General features: G+C 38.3%; 1 protein-coding gene across 4 annotated transcripts in view; it reads left to right on the forward strand.

The window, feature by feature from the left end:
* Positions 1-13,642, forward strand: part of wipf2a (WAS/WASL interacting protein family, member 2a) — a 35,700-nt gene that overhangs the window by 5,751 nt on the left and 16,307 nt on the right. The window lies entirely within an intron of this gene.

A 13,642-nucleotide genomic window follows, 5' to 3' on the forward strand; every position in this document is an offset into this window, starting at 1 on the left:
GTCAAATAAAAATGAGCTGCATATAGGAAATCAAATAGTGTATGTCCTTCACTATGTGGTAGGTTCCTGCGGACGTTATCTCCTTCTGTTGTTGACTATTTGTTTCATACGGTGTTGATGTGGAAATCGTGGCTTGGGCATTTTGTGGGTGTGGCACCGAACGGAGATGTTGACATGCAGAGTTTCAGGCACTCTTCATTCTCTAGCGGGTGACTTTTCAAATGATGCTACAAATTAGCAGTAATGCTACTTTTTGTAGCAACGCTTTTGCCGCACACTTGACATATTACGATTGTCTGTTCGACATCTTCCCGCTTGAAGCCAAACCACCGCCAGACGATGGTACCCGTGCTGTTTGTCTTGGGAATGAATTCTTCCTTAATTTGTTACCAGATTCGCACCTTCTTTCTCTCGTATTACCACTCACACCGCTCCGCTAGCATCACAGCTAACGTTACCCATGCTGCTACCTCTCTGCTCCAAGAGAGCGTGTGACGTTGCACGCGTGACAGCATGTGACGTATGTAAGAAGGTGCGTTTGTTTTATGTCTCTGTGAGAAGGAGAGACAAGAGAGAGTGAGAAGAGCCTGTAGTGTAATGCCCGCAGCTAAAAGGAACTGCGTGAGAATGTATACTCCAATATCACCATATAGTCATTTTCTATATCGCACAGAGACAAACCCACGATTTATCGAGTATATATCGCCCAGCCCTACATCCATCCATCCATCTTCTTCCGCTTATCCGAGGTCGGGTCGCGGGGGAAGCAGCCTAAGCAGTGAAGCCAAGGCTTCCCTCCCCCCAGCCACTTCGTCCAGCTCCTCCCCAGGGGGAATAATATAAATACATCATACATTCAAGTACAGTCAAAAAGGAACATATGCATTATACAGTCTGATGGCTGTCGGTAGGAAGGACTTCCTGTGTCGTTCCGTGTTGCATTTTGGGAGTCTGAGCCTTCCACTCAACGTGCTCATTCTCTCCGCCAGGTCAGAGTGTAGTGGGTGGGAGGTGTTGTCCATAGACTTCTTCTCTCTGACACCAGGGAGCCAATGCAGAGATTTTAAAACGGGTGTAATGTGAGCCCGCCTTCTGGTCTTCGTCAGGACACGTGCCGCTGAATTTTGGAGTAATTTTAAAGGAAAGCAGGGCGTTACAATAATCTATACGACTTGTAATAAAAGCATGCATTAGCATCTCCGTGTTGCCCTGAGAGAGAATTGGGCAAACTCTGGCTATATTCTTAGGATCGCCCCTCTGCCAGCCAGCAGGGGGCGACCACAGGAGTTGTTAAGTTACTGTTGTCACAATGATTGGTGAAGAAGAACATGGATGACGAAACGCCAAGGGCTCCCCGTACCTTTTTTGGTGTTATATTGACCATCAGATTTATTAACACACAAGGAATTTGACTTGGTAGTCCAGGGGTCGGCAACCCAAAACGTTGAAAGAGCCATATTGGACCAAAAACACAGAAAACAAATCTGTCTGGAGCCGCAAAAAATGAAAAGCCTTATATAAGTCTTATAATGAAGGTAACACAAGTGTCTATATTAGCTATAATAGCCTACTATCAAAATGACTATGTTGACAGAAATGTTTAAATGTAATATTTATTCTACACATTTTTACAACATTAGAAAGAAATCAGAGGCTACTCAGAAGGTGAGATAACTCCTGGAAATGACTGGCTTTTATGGCCAAATGTATAGATGTGTGTGTTCGAGTAAAAGGAAACGGCAGGCTGTCTTCTTTTAATAGATTTATTACAATCTTTGGCAAGCTCGGTAATGTCTGCTGTGGTCTGGAACAACATGCAGTGTTTCCCATAAACTGCCAAGATACCTGTGGCGGTGGGGGCGTGGCTATGGGCGTGGGCTATGGGCACCATGACACCATCGAGTAATTTGCATAATTTACTACAATGATATGATTTTCTCTAAAAAGGCTCAAAAAATGTATACTTACTAATTAATAATAACAGTTTTGTTTTAAACGTCCATCCATCCATCCATTTTACAATATAATTACAACACTTTATGTACATATTTATATACAGACTCTAACAATAAGTTATTCACTGAAATATATTTATTAATTGTGGTTCTTACAAAAAATATATCTTATAAAATATAAAAGCTAAAATGTCTCTTAAAGCTCTGCCCCTTTAATTAGTGCATACTAAATAATTTAACTTTAGCCTACTACTACAACCATATTATTTACCAGCAACATAAAGTGAAACAGAGGCAGAGGTGTCCTGCCACAGTCAGTAACAAATAAACAGAAAACAGTAGTGGTCAAATACAAATAAGGCAACAAGAGAAGTATCCTACACTTCTCTTTTGTAAAGTAAATCTGAACAGCCTATATGGGCATCTACATCAACTATATGATTTGCCTGAAAAGCTGGACAGGACAAAAAAATAAATAAATTTTTTTTTTTTTTTTTTTTTTTTTTTGAAATTTGTGGCAGACGTAATTCTTTCGTGGCGGGCCGCCACAAATAAATGAATGTGTGGGAAACCCTGACATGGCACACAAAGGAATATCTGAAATGCAGCCAATATTACATACAGATGTCATGAGACATGCAAAACTAAATTATAAACAAAGAGGATAAAAGTAAAGGATATTAAATATATATACAAATGAGGCATAATAATGCAATATGTACATACAGCTAACCTAAATTACATGTTAGCATTGATTAGCTTGCAGTCATGCACTGACAAAATATGCCGGATTAGCACTCCAACAAGTCAATAGCATCAACAAAGTGCACTTTTGTGCATTCACGCACAGCATAAAACATTTGGTGGACAAAATGAGACAAAGAAGGAGGGGAAGATTTTACATGTAAACAAACTGTTGCTTCACAGCCCACACTATGGTGAGTTCAAGAACCGCTGAAATGAGTAGGACAAAAGGATGTTCACCAAGTACTCTCATCAGTGAAGCATGCACACAAACATATTAAACAGTGGTAGTTCTAACAGGTTTGTCTCATGTTTGTCCTCAAACAAAAAAAAAAAATGTCCCCAATCTTTTTCAATTTTCAATCTTTTTTAAAAAATACTCCAGGGAGCCACCAGGGCAGCACTAAAGGGCCGCTGGTTGCTGACCCCCGTGGTCGACCACGCTCTCTTTGCTCAATGCAAGAAACAAAGAAAATACCGCAGCGCCATCTTGGTATGAAACTAAAGGAAAACATTAAGAGAACTCCAAAGACATGAAAGGAGCAGGGAGCTGAGGCAACGGGCTGCCACTTCAAAGCCGCCACTTCTACTTAAAGTCACAAAAGTCAACAACGAAAAACAATAAAAAAAAGAGCAACAAATAATACATATTGCTGTGATCCACGCCATCGTTTGCAGAGACGGGAAAATACCCAACAAAGCAACCAAAGAGAGGCTAGGCTGCCCACTAGCGCGCTCTGCCAATGTCCAGTTCTCTCGGATGATCGAGACCCATTTATCCGAATCGTGCTCTTTAAATGCAATAAGTAAGGTGTGCTTAGGGTAGGGATGTAACGGTTTAAAATGTCACGGTATGATATCACCGTACATGTAAAAAAAATTATTTAAAAAAAGGCTTGTTAAAAATGTTTGTGTGTAAAACAGATCAGGGCCACATGCAGCCCATTAAGACTTTCAATCCGGCTCGCCAGACGTTCTACATAATTTTTTTACACCTTTAACATCAAAACTGTGGCCGCCATTATGATGTGCAGTTCTATTTTTAAATGACCATAAGTCTTGAACTATAGAAAGTACTTAAATGGTTGAAATCTGCGCTTTTGAGTGTTATAGGAGTTATCACGGTAATCTACGTCACAGCAGCTCAGACCAGGAACAAAGCAGAGTGGGCGGGGCTTGTTTTCAGAGCAGCCAGCCCAAAACGCCTGTGTCGAGAAAAAATGCAAAAAAAGTGATAATATATCATATTGTAGGTGTTTATTACACTTTCCATTCATATTTTGCGGTTTGCTACGTTTTTGTTGTGTTTTGTTTGATTGTAAAAGATGTCTATCGAGGAGCTGGTCTGACAAGTAAAAGATGTTCATATGTTGATAATAGGGCTGGGCGATATGGCCTTTTTTTTATTATCTTGATATTTTTAGGCCATATCGCGATACACGATATATATCTCTATATTTTGCCTTAGCCTTGAATGAAAAAACTGTAAAATTCCATTCCGTTTTTTTGAGGCTCTGTCATAACGTTTTTAGAACTCTATTGTGACTTTTGGTGTTAGTGTTCCTGAAAAAAGGGAGCCAAACACACATATACTGTACAGCAGATTTTACAGCTAAATATGTATATATCATTTATACACACATACACATTGGCCCCCCAGACACATTTTTTCTCTTTGATGTGGCCCTCGAATCAAAATATTTTCCCAGCTCTGCTGTAAAATGTAATGTCAGGAGTGTTTAGGATAATTGAACACAAACATAATATCCGTCAGTCTACCCCAGGGCAGCTGTGGCTACGAAAGTAGCTTACCACCACCAGGTGTGAATGAATGATGGGTTATTAACATGTAAAGCGACTTTGGGTACTTAGAAAAGCGCTATATAAATCCCAGGTATTATTATTATTATTATAATGTTAAAATGTCCTAAACATATTTATTACTACAAACATGAATTTTTAAGTGCAGCAAATATTAAAAAAACAACTTCCAGTTGAAGTCTTCAAAGTGACAATGTTTACATCCAGTGTAAAACAATAATGTACACTTTACTGTCTTTCAACTTTTACAATATAAGAAGCTGTTTTAATCATGTAATTACCTCACAAACTGATGTTTGAAATATCTCTTGTCCTGTCCTGCCCTGCCTTCCTGACGGGTGCAGCTGGAACAGGGTCCATTCCCCCCGTGAGGCTGTATCAAGTAGCTTTTTAGTTTACTCATATTGGCCGCGTTAAACATATTTTTCTGTGATTTCCCGCGGTGCGACCTGACGGGCTGGCTCGGTGTCGCCTTGGAAACGCTCCAAACGAAAGTGGCGCACTTCCTTTTGCAGAAGGCAGACTTTCTTACCTCCGCCAAAGAGGTTATGTTCTGGCCTGGGCTTGTTTGTCTGTGTGTTAGCAACTCAACTCAACCAGTTATGGACACGTTTAATGTCCGTCCATCCACCCATTTTCTACCGCTTGTCCCCCTCAGGCCAAAAATGATTTATTTTATCCACGACAAGTACGATCACACTTCACGCCCCCACATCCTGGGGCATGTAGTTTATTTAAATGCCAACACGCCAGAACAAAACTACACCCAGCAAGTTTTCCTTTGATACCGTCACACATCACGGTTTTATCGAGAAGACTTTGAAACCGAATTACGGCGAGATTTATAATACCGTAACATCCACAGCTGCCGGGGATAATCGCTAGTCCAGGTCAGCCCTGCCCCTTTTGTCCAGAGATGCCCGCCAAATGTAGCGTCCTGGAAGAGTTAGTGCTGCAAGGGGTTCTGGGTATTTGTTCTGTTGTGTTTATGTTGCGTTACGGTGCGGATGTTCTCCCGAAATGTGTTTGTTATTCTTGTTTGGTGTGGGTTCACAGTGTGGCGCATATTTGTAACAGTGTTAAAGTTGTTTATACGCTACCCTCAGTGTGACCTGTATGGCCGTTGACCAAGTATGCTTGCATTCACTTGTCTGTGTGAAAAGCCGTAGATATTATGTGACTGGGCCGGCACGCAAAGGAAGTGCCTCTAAGGCAGGGGTCACCAACCTTTTTGAAACCAAGAGCTGCTTCTTGGGTACTGATTAATGCGAAGGGCTACCGGTTTGATACACACTTAAATAAATTGCCAGAAATAGCCAATTTGCTCAATTTACCTTTAACTCTATGTTATTATTAATAATTAATGATAATTACACTTAATCGAACGGTTTAAAAGAGGAGAAAACACGAAAAAAAACGACAATTAAATTTTGAAACATAGTTTATCTTCAAATTTGACTCTTTAAAATTCAAAATTCAACCGAAAAAAAGAAGAGAAAAAATAGCTAATTCGAATATTTTTGAAAAAATAAAAAAAATAATTTATGGAACATCATTAGTAATTTTTCCTGATTAAGATTAATTTTAGAATTTTGATGACATGTTTTAAATTGGTTAAAATCCAATCTGCACTTTGTTAGAATATATAACAAATTGGACCAAGCTATATTTCTAACAAAGACAAATCATTATTTCTTCTAGATTTTCCAGAACAAAATTCTTAAAAGAAATTCAAAAGACTTTGAATTAAGATTTAAATTTGATTCTACAGATTTTCTAGATTTGCCAGAATATTTTTTTTGAATTTTAATCATAATAAGTTTGAAGAAATATTTCACAAATATTCTTCGTCGAAAAAACAGAAGCCAAAATAAAGAATTAAATTAAAATGTATTTATTATTCTTTACAATAAAAAAAATAAATTTACTTGAACATTGATTTAAATTGTCAGGAAAGAAGAGGAAGGAATTTAAAAGGTCAAAAGGTATATATGTTTAAAAATCCTAAAATCATTTTTAAGGTTGTATTTTATCTCTAAAATTGTCTTTCTGAAAGTTATAAGAAGCAAAGTAAAAATATTAATGAATTTATTTAAACAAGTGAAGACCAAGTCTTTAAAATATTTTCTTGGATTTTCAAATTCTATTTGAGTTTTGTCTCTCTTAGAATTAAAAATGTCGGGCAAAGCGAGACCAGCTTGCTAGTAAATAAATAAAATTAAAAAAATCGAGGCAGCTCACTGGTAAGTGCTGCTATTTGAGCTATTTTTAGAACAGGCCAGCGGGCTACTCATCTGGTCCTTACGGGCTACCTGGTGCCCGCGGGCACCACGTTGGTGACCCCTGCTCTAAGGTTTATTGGCACTCTGTACTTCTCCCTACGTCCGTGTACACAGCCGCGTTTTAAAAAGTCATGAATTTAACTTTTTGAAACCGATACCGATCATTTTGAAACCAATACCGATAATTTACGATATTACATTTTAAAGCATTTATCGGCCGATAATATCGGCTGTCCGATATTATCGGACATCCCTAATTTTAAGTGATATATTGTAAGAATGGATATACTGTATATAGTTTAATATTTATGTACCGTTGGCTATAATAAGTTTGAAAAACCGCTCAAATATCAAAAACATTCGTCATTGCTTTATTTTGAAAAAAAAGAAGTGCATCTAAATCGCCGGTGAGACGCGCGTCAGCTGGTCGCACACTCAATGAGTTGACCCCCGGCAAAAGTAAGGAGATAAAGTTGAAGAGAGAAATGTATTTTAAAGTAATTAATGCATTTCTTGTTAAAGCCAGTGTTGAATTCTTTTGACATTACTACTGACAATAACGTCTAACTTTACGCCGCGTGTGTCTTCCAACCTTTGTCTGGACATCTCTGTGTGGAGTGTGCACTCCACTTTCTACCCACATTCCAAAAATATTCCTGTTGGCTTCAACGGAGACTGTAAATAGTCCATAAATATGAATAATTGTCTCTGTGCCCTGCGATTGGCCATGCTAATTTGAGTTAGCTTGTCAATGAGCTAGTCCATTGTACGTTAGCATTAAGCTAGCGGCATTAGAGCCAACCTTCATCCTGCATAACTCTTGCTTTTTTTCAGTTGATTCTAAATGATAATATTAATTGAACCTGACTCCTACATGTATGTGCACTTCATGTGTATCTATAATGTACTTTCTTTAGTGTGCTTAGTTTTACAGTGACTTCATTGTGAAGAATATCAACAAAACGCCGGAAGTTACTTTTTTCAAATGTAACTCAAAGGACTGTTTACATATTTGGCAAACTAAATTGCACCATTCTGGGAGGGCAGAATAACGTGGAGTCTGTGTTACCTTTTACAATAAGCAGCTATTGAACAAAGTCCAAGTCAAGTTCCTTGTCTTAAAGCTGATTGGGATTCTGATGATATGAGAATTTCTTTTAATCTTAATATTAATAATTGTATTATTCATAACACTAATATTTGTTTGTAAATATACATAAAACATTTGTTTAGGCTTTTTAAAGAAAATATATGCATCATTGCAAATCAAAATGATCATGTCATATATATGATGAAGATATCATATTGACCACGCCCCTAGCCACGCCCCCACCGCCACGTACATAGTGGCAATCTCGGGGGAAGCCATGAGGGTTGTCCATAAGGTGCAAGTTTCTTGTTCACAACTCACTCTTGGACTACAGATTACAGTTTCTTCTTCACAACTCTCACTTGGTCTACAGATTAGTTTCCTCTTCGCTACTCTGTCTTGGTCTACCGATTAATTTCTTCTTCATCTCACTTGGTCTACAGATTAATTTCTTCTTCAAGACTCTCACTCTGTCTACAGATTAGTTTCTTCTTCACAACTCTCACTTGGTCTACAGATTAGTTTCCTCTTCACTACTCTGTCTTGGTCTACAGATGAATTTCTTCTTCACAACTCTCACTTGGTCTACAGATTAGTTTCTTCTTCACAACTCTCACTTGGTCTACAGATTAATTTCTTCTTCACAACTCTCACTTGGTCTACAGATTAATTTCTTCTTCACAACTCTCACTTGGTCTACAGATTACAGTTTCTTTTTCACAACTCTCACTTGGTCTACAAATGAGTTTCCTCTTCACTACTCTGTCTTGGTCTACAGATTAATTTCTTCTTTACAACTCTCACGTGGTCCACAGATTACAGTTTCTTCTTCAAGACTCTCACATGGTCTACCGATTAGTTTCTTCTTCACAACTCTCACTTGGTCTACAGATTAGTTTGTTCTTCACAACTCTCACTTGGTCTACAGATTACAGTTTGTTCTTCACAACTCTCACTTGGTCTACAGATTACAGTTTCTTCTTCACAACTCTCACTTGGTCTACAGATTACAGTTTCTTCTTCACAACTCTCACTTGGTCTACAGATTAATTTCTTCTTCACAACTCTCACTTGGTCTACAGATTACAGTTTCTTCTTCACAACTCTCACTTGGTCTACAGATTAATTTCTTCTTCACAACTCTCACTTGGTCTACAGATTAATTTCTTCTTCACAACTCTCACTTGGTCTACAGATTACAGTTTCTTCTTCACAACTCTCACTTGGTCTACAGATTAATTTCTTCTTCACAACTCTCACTTGGTCTACAGATTACAGTTTCTTCTTCACAACTCTCACTTGGTCTACCGATTAATTTCTTCATCTCCCTTGGTCTACAGATTAATTTCTTCTTCACAACTCTCACTTGGTCTACAGATTACAGTTTCTTCTTCACAACTCTCACTTGGTCTACAGATTACAGTTTCTTCTTCACAACTCTCACTTGGTCTACAGATTACAGTTTCTTCTTCACAACTCTCACTTGGTCTACAGATTACAGTTTCTTCTTCACAACTCTCACTTGGTCTACAGATTACAGTTTCTTCTTCACAACTCTCACTTGGTCTCTTGACGAGTTTCTTCTTCAACATGTCCTGATTGTTGTGAACATTCGTGAAGAAACTTGCAAACTGCGCCTCCCACCCTGCCAGCGTGTCTTTCTGCTTGAGCGAGCACGTCACGGACTGACTCGCCAGCTCGCTCTGCAAGATTCCTGCACGCGGCTGCAGCCCGGGGAAAGGGCCGCGTGAGCGGGGGTGAGGAGCGAACCTGTTTGGGGAGCTCTTGTCATTGTGTGCACGGGTGACGCACATGTGACGGCCTCCAGCAGGAAGTCTGTAAACATCACAACACCTCGGCACGCTGCCAACCACTGATCCCTACTGGGAGACCTTTTCACCCCAGTCACCAGTCTGAAGAAAGTCTTGTGGACTAAAATCCCAAAGAAGCTGGGAGCAAGTCTGAAGACGTTGATGTGGACATGAAATGTTTGGTGGGAAGATGTCAACACACAAGGAAAAACACGTCGGCTCTGTCCTGACCTGTCTGAGCACTTCCTCTTCCCTCCTCAGCGCGCAAATATTTCATAGAACACAGCCGCCAGCTGGCAGAATGTTCAAATGTTGCCATGCCGTCACTTGGTCATGTGACACTTGGTCATGTGACTCTTCATCAAGACACAGGACTGGACGATTTGCCTGCGTCGTGCAAATATTTATCGATTAGGGGTGGACAAAAAATGGATTAATCAACAATACATTGTGAGAATCGGTTTGAATCAAGAATCATGTTGATTCGTGAATTGATTCCGAATGGGATCATTACCCCAGGAATCGGTTGGAATTGTTTAGGTGCCCATTAAACATGTTTTTTTAAATGGACACACACTCTCTCACATGGTTGCACAATACAAATGATACCATTTGACAGTTTGTTTCATATCACAGTGCATGTTGTGTAAGTTAGTCAGCGGCAAGCGAATGACCTCAACACAGTTTAGCGTCATCGCCGGCGGCTAACGTCCCTCCACAATGAAAAGCCTTCTAAATCAGTAATGCTGGCCTCCATGGCGGCAAATAAACTCTTTCCCACATGTAGTGTTATCACTGAAGGATGAGGACTAGCCAAACATGCTAACTGCAAACTTCAGCTCTTGAATATAAACAAGGTGTAACGACACAGAGTCGATACCACAATGGCGAGATGGATATTTTTACTATCAAAAAAATCTTGCAGTTTTGTTATTGTTTACAATCTTAGGAAATAAGTCACTGGACACATGAGGACTTTTAAGGGAAAAAACTAGGGATGTCCGATAATGGCTTTTTGCCGATATTCCGATATTGTCCAACTCTTTAATTACCGATACTGATATCAACCGCTACCGATATCAACCGATATATGCAGTCGTGGAATTAACACATTATTATGCCTAATTTGGACAACCAGGTATGGTGAAGACATGGTACTTTTTAAAAAAATTAGTAAAATAAGGTAAATAAATTAAAAACATTTTCTTGAATAAAAAAGAAAGTACAACAATATAAAAACAGTTACATAGAAACTAGTAATGAATGAAAATGAGCAAAATTAACTGTTAAAGGTTAGTACTATTAGTGGACCAGCAGCACGCACAATCATGTGTGCTTACGGACTGTATCCCTTGCAGACTGTATTGATATATATTGATATATAATGTAGGAACCAGAATATTAATAACAGAAAGAAACAACCCTTTTGTGTGAATGAGTGTAAATGGGGGAGGGAGGTTTTTTGGGTTGGTGCACTAATTGTAAGTGTATCTTGTGTTTTTTATGTTGATTTAATAAAAAAAAACGATACCGATAATAAAAAAAAACGATACCGATAATTTCCGATATTACATTTTAACGCATATATCGGCCGATAATATCGGCAGGCTGATATTATCAGACATCTCTAGAAAAAAACAAATGATTAAAATCAGAGCCAATGGTAGGAAGTAATTATAGCCCCCGCTGCACCGAAGTTGGCGTACTTGTGAGAACGTTAGCATGCTAATGGTTTTGCTAGCTTTTTAGCAAATTTTGTACGTCTGAACTTAAAAATCATGAATTTTGATACTTGACAATATCTCGGAAGTAGTGCTATTATCTCTAATATCACCATGCTAACGTTAGCACGCTAATATTATGTTAGCATTAGTATGCTAAAATTTTATGCTGGCTTTTAAGCTAATTTTGTATCTTCAAACAATACAAATCATGGTTTGATACTTGGTTCTGTCGAGCAAGTATGCTGACTGTTAACGTGCGGTAGCACAGCATACTTTTTTGCAAGTTTTTTTTTAGCTAATTTTTTATGTTTGAACTTACAAATCATGCATTTTGATTCTTGCCGCCATCTTGGAAGTATGCTAACGTCTCTTATATTAATTAGCGTGCTAACATTTTATGCTAGTTTTTTAGCTAATTTTGTATGCTTAAACCCAAAAATCATGGTTTGTGATACCCGGTGCTGTCGAGCAAGTATGCTAACTGTTGATTGATTGTAACTTTTATTAGTAGATTGTACAGTACAGTACATATTCCGTACAATTGACCACTAAATGGTAACACCCCAATAAGTTTTTCAACTTGTTTAAGTCGGGGTCCACGTAAATCAAGCCATGGTACGAATTAGGGCTGCAACTAAACGATTAATTTGATAATCGATTAATCTGACGATTATTACTTTGATTAATAATCGGATAAAAGATACAAACTACATTTCTATCCTTTCCAGTATTTTATTGGGAAAAAACCGCATACTGTCTCCATGCTTATTTTGATTATTGTTTCTCAGCTGTTTGTACATGTTGCAGTTTATGAATAAAGGTTTATAAAAAATAAAAATTAAAACAAATATTTTGGACATTGAAACAGTTCTATGCCACATTGATGTGGCATAGAAGGAGAATGATTTTAGACCTTTGTTAGATCGGAATCTGGGTTTAACGTGGTTCGCGGAGCTCCCCCTGGTGTTGTGGTTATGGCGGTCATTTACGTTAAGGAAGTATTTTGACATGTACTTCAATATCAGGGAGGTGTAGCGGATTTTATAGACTAGGCTCAGTGCAAGTTGTTCTACTCTGTCCTCCACCTTGAGTCAGCCCACTTTGGAGAAGTGGGTAGGAGTGAGGTGTGATCTGGGGTGGAGGTCTAGAAGTAATCTGACTAGCTTGTTCTGGGATGTTTGGAGTCTAGGCTTGAGGGTTTTGGAGGTGCTAGGGTACCAGGAGGTGCATGCGTAATCGAAAAAGGGTTGAACGAGAGTTCCCGCTAGAATCTTCAAGGTGCTTTTCTTGACCAGAGAGGAGATTCTGTAGATAAATCTAGTTCGTTGGTTGACCTTTCTGATTACCTTGGTTACCATTTTATCACAGGAAAGATTAGCCTCTAGAATGGAACCTAGGTAGGTGACCTCAACTTTCCTGGTGATAACAATGTCACCCACTTTTATAGTGAAGTCACTGACTTTAGGACAGCATACTTTTTTTGATAGCTTTATAGCTAATTTTGTTTGTTTAAACCTAAAAATCATGAATTTTGATACTTGTTGCCCTCTTGGAAGTATGTTAATGTGTCTTATATTAGCATGCTAATGTTTTATGCTATCTGTTAAGGTAATTGTGTGTGTTCATGCCAAAAAATCATGGATTTTGATACTTGGAAGTACGCTAACTTGTCATGTATCATCACGCTAACTTTTTTTATTCTAGTTTTTAACAAATTTTGTTTGTGTAAATCTAAAAATCATGGATTTTCATTCTTGCCGCCATCTTGGAAGTATGCTAACGTCTCTTATATTAATTAGCATGCTAACATTTTATGCTAGATTTTTTTTTAGCTAATTTTGTATGTTTAAACCCAAAAATCATGGTTTGTGATACCCGGTGCTGTCGAGCAAGTATGCTAACTGTTAACGTGCGTTAGCACAGCATACTTTTTTGATAGCTTTTTAGCTAATTTTGTTTGTTTAAACCGAAAAATCATGAATTTTGATACTTGTTGCCCTCTTGGAAGTATGTTAATGTGTCTTATATTAGCATGCTAATGTTTTATGCTCTCTGTTAAGGTAATTGTGTGTGTTCATGCCAAAAAATCATGGATTTTGATACTTGGAAGTACGCTAACTTGTCATGTATCATCACGCTAACTTTTTTTATTCTAGTTTTTAACAAATTTTGTTTGTGTGAATCTAAAAATCATGGATTTTCATTCTTGCCGCCA

This window comes from Entelurus aequoreus, linkage group LG18 (assembly GCF_033978785.1).
Source record: "Entelurus aequoreus isolate RoL-2023_Sb linkage group LG18, RoL_Eaeq_v1.1, whole genome shotgun sequence".
NCBI classification, from domain to species: Eukaryota; Metazoa; Chordata; class Actinopteri; order Syngnathiformes; family Syngnathidae; genus Entelurus; species Entelurus aequoreus.